Source organism: Malania oleifera, chromosome 3, assembly GCF_029873635.1.
Source record: "Malania oleifera isolate guangnan ecotype guangnan chromosome 3, ASM2987363v1, whole genome shotgun sequence".
NCBI lineage: Eukaryota > Viridiplantae > Streptophyta > Magnoliopsida > Santalales > Ximeniaceae > Malania > Malania oleifera.
The window spans coordinates 49,958,468-49,967,945 of record NC_080419.1 but is presented as its reverse complement, the minus strand read 5'-3'; positions in this window follow the sequence as shown (position 1 = coordinate 49,967,945).

The following is a 9,478-nucleotide window of genomic DNA, read 5'->3' as shown; positions in this document are numbered from 1 at the left end:
CCATGTTATTTGTTCGATAACCCAATAATGAGGAAAAAGCTGCTTTAAATAAACCTTTTTCATCTCTTATCACGCCTCCACCACCACAATTCCCTGGGTTACCTCTACAGCTCCCATCCATATTCAACTTAACCCAACCTATCCCAGGTTTACACCATCTGACTACATGAGGAAGACGAACCCCCACATTTTTTACTTGAATATTCAAAACATGAAGGGCTGCAATATTCGTGCAAGAAGCAGGTGCACATTTATTTAACTTGTCTGAAATGGATCTCAACCAATATTTAATATCAAGCCACACAGTTCTCACTGAATCATGAATTGATTCCATCCTAGCTCTACATCGATGAGTCAAGAGTCTCCAGATGATGAGATTAGGTATAAGACCTACCAAAATGCCTGACTGTGAGGCATGTCTTGCACAACTAAACCAGACATTAACTATACCTTTCCAAGTACTCGTTGCCATACAACTAACACCCAACGCCACTACTGTTTTTTTCCATACCTCCTGAGCAAAAAATCCGGTACAAAACACATGGGCTAGAGATTCAATCTTGGCATTTGAACAACAATCACATCGAGAGGCCATCTGGACACCTACTTCTTTAATACGAGTATCAACCGGAAGACAAGCGAATCAAGACTTCCACATACAAATTGAAACCCTTTTTGGCAACATAGGATGCCAGATCCATTTTGCAACTGAGAATTCCTCTTTATGCTCCCTTATAATTTCCCAAGCACTTGCCGTGGTGAATTTCCCATCTGTTGAAGGTTCTCAAATTACTGTATTTGGACCCTCCTTGCAAGAAATAGCAGAGTTCATTACTTTCTCAGCCTAATCTTCACCCAACAGATCCACTAATAAATCAACATTACACCCATATCTATCCCAACAATCTCGAGTTTGAAGCTTATGGTTAGTTTGAAGCTTATGGTTACTGATTTCCTGAACCTTAGCACAAAGGGGGCCGGAGGCTAGCCAACAATCAAACCAGAAAGAAGCTGACTCTTCTTTAATTCGAACACGGACATGCTCTAAAACTTCAGGAATCATACGAACAATCGATCTCCAAAATTTGGTTACTTTCTCTAGTTTCATTTCTTTCAAGTGGTGTTTCTTATACAAAAACTTGGCTTTAAAGAATTGAGTCCACAGATTATCCATAGTTAACAATCTCCACACAAACTTCATACGCAATGATTTTTTTACCTCCTCCAAATCCCTAACACCCAAACCACCCTCACAAACAGGCTTACATATATTAGACCAGGAACACCAATTCCTTTTCCTTTTGTCATTTACTCCACTCCAAAAAAATTTTGATAACATAGAATTTATCTTTTTGAAGACAGTAGTAGGAATGTCCAATACCGCCAATTGATGAATTGCCATTGATGATAATACATGCTTAATTAAAATTAGGCGCCCCCTTGAGATAAAAGCTTAAATTTTCAACCCGCTATCTTTTTCCTCAATTTATCAACTAGGGGCTCTAAAATACGGGCCGTAAGACGACCCGATACCAAAGGAACACCCAAATATGTAGCAGGAAAACCTCCTTCCGCGAAGCCAGTCGTCCTCAACAGAGATCTCTTCCGAGCAAAAGCAATTCTCTTTGACAAAAAAATACTTGACTTTTCTTTATTTATCAATTGACCAGACCAATCCTCATACTTTTTCAAAGTCTTAATAAGTATTCGAATGGAACTTCTCTTGCCATTGGAAAAAATAAGAATGTCATCCGCATAGAGAAGGAGAGATACCAAAGGTGCCCCACAAGGATGATAGTAAACCCTTATCTTATTCTCCATAAAATTTTTCTTTAGAAGTCAAGAGAGGACTTCCTATAAAATAATAAATAGACAAGGAGATAAAGGATCTCCTTGGCGAAGCCCTCGAGAAGGTTTAAAGAAACCTTTATAAGTGCCATTCATCATAATGGAGAACCAAGGAGAGGAAACACATTCCGCCACTAAACCACAAAATCTTCGCGAGAAACCAAAGCTTTCCAGAACCAAGTTTAAAAAATCCCAATCGACCATATTATATGCCTTAGCCATGTCACTTTGATCATTACATTTCCACCATTAGACTTCTTATGCATAGAATGAACCATTTCTTGAGCCAAAGAAATATTTTCAAATATACTTCTACCAGGAATGAAAGCTCCCTGTTCTGGAGAAATTAAAGCAAACAATAAACTTGTCATCCTTGTAACAATAATTTTTGAAAAAATTTTGTAGATAACACTACAAAAACTAATAGGCCTAAACTTGTCGAAACTCTGAGGATTCTGAACTTTTGGGATAAGAACAATGTAAGATGCATAATAAAATCTAGGAAGAGGGGACCAAGCAAAAAAATCTCTAGCTACATCGATCACGTCTTCTTTTACAACATCCCAGCAATCCTGGAAAAAATCTGAGCCAAAACCATTTGAACCTAGGCTACTATTTCTCGGGATAGAAAGAATAGCATCCCTTATCTCCACCTCAGACGGTTCATGACAAAGATCAATATTCTCGTATTTAGAAATCATAGGAGATATTATATTAACAAGGTTAACTATTTGATTGGGTCCTACACTTGTTAAGAAAGTTCGAAAATACCTTACTGCACCCTCATGAAAAACTGCCATAGAATCCAACACTTCTCCATTTGGAAGTTTCAATGAATGAATCATAGTCTTCTTCCTCTTTTGGTTCAAAAATGCATGAAAGAACTTTGTATTGTTATCCCCCGCCTCCAACCATTTCTTTTTGGCTAGCTGAGAAATACGAATCTCCTCCCTCTTTTCCCATGCTTCCAGCTCGAGTTTAGTAAGGAAAAATTCTTCCTCCATTTCTAGCGAATACCCTTCCTGAAGTTGAGCCTCTAGAGTCTCCATACTTTCCTCCAATTTTTTAATGTTCTATTGTACATGTCAAAAAACTTGTTTGTTCCAGTTTCGAATTGCAACTTTCGTAAAATCTAACTAAACCTAAGCCATGAGACTCCTCCCTACAGGCTTCCTCCACACAAGACTTAAAAGACTGGTGCGTGCTCCACATATTCTGATACCTTAAGGGAGAAGGACCATACCGATGCAGATTTCTATGAAATTGAATAATCAATGGGTTATGATCTGAAGTCCTCCTCTTTCCATACTCAAAATAAATATTTGGAAAAACTTGGAGAAGATTCGAATTATAGAGGACCCTATCCAGTTTTCCCCAACTCCGAGAATTACCACCGTGACCATTACACCAAGACATGTTGTTGCCAGTACCAACCAAATCCATAAGACCATAGTTATCCAAGCAATTGTTAAATTCCTCCATAGCCGATAACGACCTCATATGACCACCAATACTTTTCGAATCTGAACGGATAATATTAAAATCTCCCGCCACTAACCAAGGGAAATCATCCCTCTTTACAGACTCCAAATCATTCCAAAGTTCCCGATGATCTATTTAACGACATTTAGCATAAACAAAAGAAGCCAAGAAAATCTGGTCCACAGAACTAAAAATACCCAAAATAACTTGATCAGACATATGTTGTAACTCAAAGTGCACTTACTCTTCCAAAAATATCCAAATTTTACCCCTCATTGAAGCATTCGCATAAAAATTCGAAAAATTTAGAAAGTCAGCCCATTGCGACCTCAGACTTTCATCAGAAAATGGCTCTGAAAGAACCAAAATAGAAGGCAAAAAATTCCTCATTAACTTATGTAAACGATTTTTCGACGTGCCTAAACCCTGCACGTTCCATATTAGAATTGTATTAATCATAAATCAAGTTTCTTTGGATGGGTAATAACCCGTTGAGACTTCTTCTCACTTTGCCCATTAATATCCTTTAATTTAACAATTGGAATATGTAAATCATCATCCGAACAAAAGCCTTTTTCCAAAGGGAGTTTCCCTAAATTATTTGTCTCCACCTCCTTATCCGATTCACAATTATGTGGGACACACCTGGCATTGAAGGTACACTCTTGTTCCAAAATTTCTATAACCATATTACTAGACATCATCAACTGATCACGCACTACTATGCCATCTTCCACTATCAGAATATCCGCTTTAGGAGCACCCAAGACTGGTTCAACACTCTCCTCCCTCTGCACAATCTCATATTGATTTATATTTCACTGCAAAGTCTCCACTTCAGGCCTCGGATCTTCAGGAACAAACTCCCCCTCTTCCATCTCACGTTGCGGAACTGTCTCAACCACTGGCAAAATTTGTGATGTCGTTGCACCCTCTTGAGCCTGAGCCTCCTCTACAAGTTCTTCGACAATGCATGGATCTATCAATTCTCTCTGAACTTCCTTCCCTTTATCCAATTTCTTCACACGCCAAACTTCTTGTCGATTTTCTTGTCTACCATATTCCGTATCCTTATTTCTATCCCTAATTTTTTGTTTCCTTTCACCCCCTTGGCATACCACCTTTGAATGCCTTTGTCTATGACATTTCTCACAATAAAATCCTTGCTTTTCGTACCTCACTTCCTACCAAATTTTTTGATTTGCAGAAACAACAATCTGGAAAGCATCCACTTGATTTGCCAATAAATCCACCTCCACGCACATTCTCGCACCCGTAGCCCTAGTTCGATTAAGCGTAGCATTGTCAGTTCCTAGGTATCGACCAAACCTCGTGGCTAGAATTTGTAAGCAATCAGGTCATTACGTGTGCATCGGAAGACCAAGGAGAAATAATCATTGAGGAGCCAAAGATGGTTCCTGCTTTAGGTTGAAATCCTTTGTCCATCGAAAAAGATGAAACGAAAATCCAGCCAAAATCCTTCCTTCACGAGACCATCCATGAAGAAAATCTCGTTCATTCTTCATTTGAACCAGTACGTGAAAATCATCCATAAAACTAACAGAAGGGATCTCTGAAAGGCCCCACGACTTTATAATATTCAAACGGATAACGTTAATGGATGGTCTAGATCGCAAAAATTTCAGAACCAACGCAAACCTAAAATCTTCCGCCACTTTGTTAATCTCAGCCTTCGAGAATATAAAACCAATATCTCCATCAACATCAACTGGATATCTCATGGCTAGTTTGAAAGAAGAAGACGACGGGTTAACAACATTAGCATTAGAACGTGATACTACATGGGCATACGATAAAGGTCCTGAACCACCTTTCGAAAGAGGCCCCACTAGTGGAGGATCTCCCAGAGGGCCAGTAGGCACCACCATTGACTCCTACACAGTAAACGTCTTACTTCAATGAGAATGGAAGAGAGACATACCTGATTTAGAATGATTCAGAGTACCGGCAGAAGAAAGCTTGCCGAAATTCAAAGTCCTGGAAAACCAGCAGGCGACGAAGTGCACTACCGTAGTTGCAGCTGATGACTCTTCTCTCTGGAAAAATTCTCACAGCAGGAGGAGGCTCGGGAATTCTCCTTTGCAAATCTCAGAAACGGCACTGTTTGACTCTCTTCTACGAAACCTCGAAACAGCACCTAGTTGTTGTCGTCTCAAGGGATGAGAGTCCCTTTGTTGTCGTCACGAGATTTTTCGAACTCGCCGTCGTCCCACCATCGTCTTCGTAAACCTCCTCTACAAATCCCGAAAAAACCACCCTCTACAACCTCTGCTTCGGTGTGCAGGGCCACAGAGAGCTAGATCCGAAGGAAACGGTGACCACAGCTAGCATAGGTGATATCGGCGCGGCTTGAGTGGCGATCGGCAGCAGCGTGGCCAGTGGTGGTCGTGCGACGATGCACGGGCTGTGGGGATTGGGTCATCGCCACCGTTGCAGATCTGAATCGCGAGAGCTAGGGCTTCAAGGACTTTGCTCATCGGACACCAGGAGACCAAGTCGTTTGGAGATTTGCCTACAAAGAGGCGATGTCTGGCGACGGAGGCTCTAGGGTTTGCGATGACGAAAAGAGCTTAAACAATTTAATTAATTGACATATTAATTCTCTGAGACCTTCCACTTAACTTATTTGATGTGCCGGATTCAAAATCCACTTGTAGGGTTTGATATAATCAAAACTTATAAGCTTCTTCAAGGGGGTATCATCAATCCGAATACCGAGACGTGGATTCCATCAATAATTAATGTTCACTACACACATAATGTCATCACCCAACTCACAGTGTATTTTGACTCATAAAGAATCTCACTCTTCTATGAATCAAAGAAACGAACACTATATGCATGTGTCCAATAATTATATCGGGATTAAGAGTATAGTCACTCATAATAACCATGAGATATTAATTATTTTATATAGTCAGTATAAAAACAATTACTTCTAGACGGTCCTATTCAATACACACAAAGTGTATTAGCACAAGGAGTTGGAACTGTACCAATCCCAATAGTCAAGACAGACCTATTAAAACCTTGTGCTACAGTCTTACCAATGGTGTGTCCAATTTTATTTAAGATTGTGAACAATAAACTTATATTTTATAAGAATTGTTGATCTAATCTTCTGTGTATAAGTCGTACTCTACACACTAGATCACCTATTATATAGAATAAAAGATATACATGCATAATCATTAAATAAATAATGTCAGACAAACATTACTCACAAAGATTCTTATTAAAATGGAATAATTGAAGTTATTAATAAATATTAAAACCGATTACATAAAGTGTATCTTTCACTATAAATCCCTAACAAAAACACCACACCAAGTAATGTTCTTCTTATTCTCATTAATCATGTTAGATTCTATTGAAAGAGGCCTTTTTTAATTAGAATGATATAAATACTTAAGTTGGTAAATAAAATGACTGTTTTTGTACTGTATTTCTATTTTCAGTTTTTGAAATACCGAGATCTCAATTAACTGAAAGCAATACGAGTACAGAATATCCACATATTGTAAGAATAGGGCTGTCTTACATGGGCAATCCTCTAGTTCAGCTCCAAACTCCTTCACATGGCTAGCTAGTAGCTACATGATGGGTTGCTCTTAAGCGATTCATTTTGTTGAACACCCAATAGCCAACAATGCCTCTTTTGTCTCTGCCTAGCTAAAGCTATCTCAACAGCATTACGTGCATTTGTTTGCAAAACTTTCTTTAGATGATGCGTTCTGACTTTTGCACATCCTCGCGAGATTGTGGGATACATATTTCTTTGGGAAAGCCATTTGAATATATGTATTTATATTTCTATGTCAGTGCTTGTGAGATCATCTACATCTATTCCTACCCTTCAATGAGTACAGGAGAAATATTTTATACTTGAATCCAAGAGCCATGCAAGAGCTGAAACAGAATTGGGATGTGTTTGTGTATTTTAATATTATTATTACTATATTATTTGTGTATTATAATAATATTATTATTTTATCGTTAGCTTGGAAAAGAAGATGTATCTTGGATTGAGTTATGGTCATTCATTTATGTATCTTATAAAAGTATAAGATTAATTATATAAATGTATCTTAAATCTAGAGTTGTATCTACTTAATATATACATATCTTATTTATTAAGTATATGGAGAATGAATGGTCATTTTGTGCCTATAAATAAACCCTTGAGTCATTAACACAATATATCAATCTCTTCTCTTCATTCTCATCATATCATCTTTATTTTGAATCTAGAGAGTTTGACAAGTAAATAAATGTGTTTTTTTGTGGAGCTTTGGACTCCTCCATTTGTGTGGAATTAAAATTATATGATTCAAATCGGATTGTTGTATTCTTGGGGAGACAAGTCTTGAGGAGTTCTGCTGTACTGGTTCGTGGGTTAAGTCAATAAACCACAGAGGGCTTGAATCTCCTTAAAGAGAGTGAGATATCCATGTGTCAGCCTATTTGTGAATTGTGATTTTATTTTTTATTTTATTTATATCTAAGTTTTATCATTTTATATTATTAGTTTTCTAACATGATGATAAGCAAAGACGATAACCAATATAATATGCATGCCCCTATTTAGTTCTTCAACCCAATAGGCATTAGGTCTGAATGAAACAGCAGAGCCTGAATGACATTGAAAACATGCTGATCTTCTCTCTCTGCCACCATATTTTGATGGGTCTTGAGGAATTAAATATTAAAACCATTAGTAATAAAATATTTCCAAAGTTCAAGGTTATTATGCTTCTTAAACTCATCAGCTTAAAATTATAAAAAGAAAAAAAAAAGAAAAAAAAAAAAAAGAAAGAGAAGGAGCATACATCATGTTTGGCTTATGGAATAGATGTTTTTTTTGGGGGGGAGGGGGGATCGAGTGGGATCAATAATTGAATGAAGAATATGAAATCAGGTAATAAATTCAATTTCCTCATCCAATTTCCTTTTGTTCCAACGTACCAAACAAATAGTTAGAATTAAAGATAATTTCAACCATGTTCTTGAACATGCAGAACGTCTTCAACTTGTCTATAGGATGTAGTGCAGAGGGAAAGACCAGGCGTAATGATTATAATCATCAACCATGACCTATGCGAATTCACTAAACTGAAGGAAAAATCTGAATAGGTAAAAGATATAGAAAACTCAAGCATCAGAGCTGGAGTTTTACTCATTTGACAAGCTGAGCACATTGAGTAATTATCACATAAGTGATTGTCATTTTAAGAATTTATTCTTGAACACACGAGCTAATATAGTAGGTCAGGGATAACTATGGCGAGGATGCCCGAGATCAATAAACAAAAGCAGGGGGAGCTGGAAAAGAATGATAAACTTCATATGAGCCATAATTAAGTTAAAATTTTAAGCTCAAGTTACTTTAACTTATTTAACTATGGGTGAAAGACACTGATTTGCCATGAGATTTGACTAAAAAACAGGGATCTCTCGTGAGATTTTAAAAAATTTATGAAGCTTTCTCAAGGTTTTAAAAGTGACATAGACTTTCTTCGATATTTGATTTTTGGATACTTACACCTCTTACTTGTCTTTTTGCAAAATATAAAGAAAAATTTTTCTATTTTTGACAAGCCTTAAGGGGGGATATGTGGAATTCTAGCAATTTTAGGGAGCTGTTTGAAAATTTTCAAATCCCAATAAGATCAATATTTTTTTGGCAACTCTTAGGTAAGATTAGTATCTTTTCCTCTTTAACTAATTATTCATTTACCCACGTTCGCTTCCATTTCTAATCCACATGAGATTTAGCTCATGCGCTTGCACTATTTACTCTTTTAAGGTGTTTTACTCTTTCTTGTTGAAGTACTTGTGTACTTTTTTCATCATGAGCTCAACTGTCTTATTCCCATTTCAAGATTTTTCATTTATTTACTTAAAATCTTGCGACAAACCCCGTTTTTTTTTTTTGGCTCTCCGTTGTATAGCAAAACTAACCTTCATTCCATGGAATGAACTTCTGTTTGGTAGTTCATTCCATCTTGTCTCCTATCATATTCTATAACAGAGGAGATCTAACTTTGGTGCCAACAAAAAAAATCCACTTCACAATAGAAGCATTAAATACAAGAAAGAGAAAAAATGTACTCGCATCGTGTTTCGA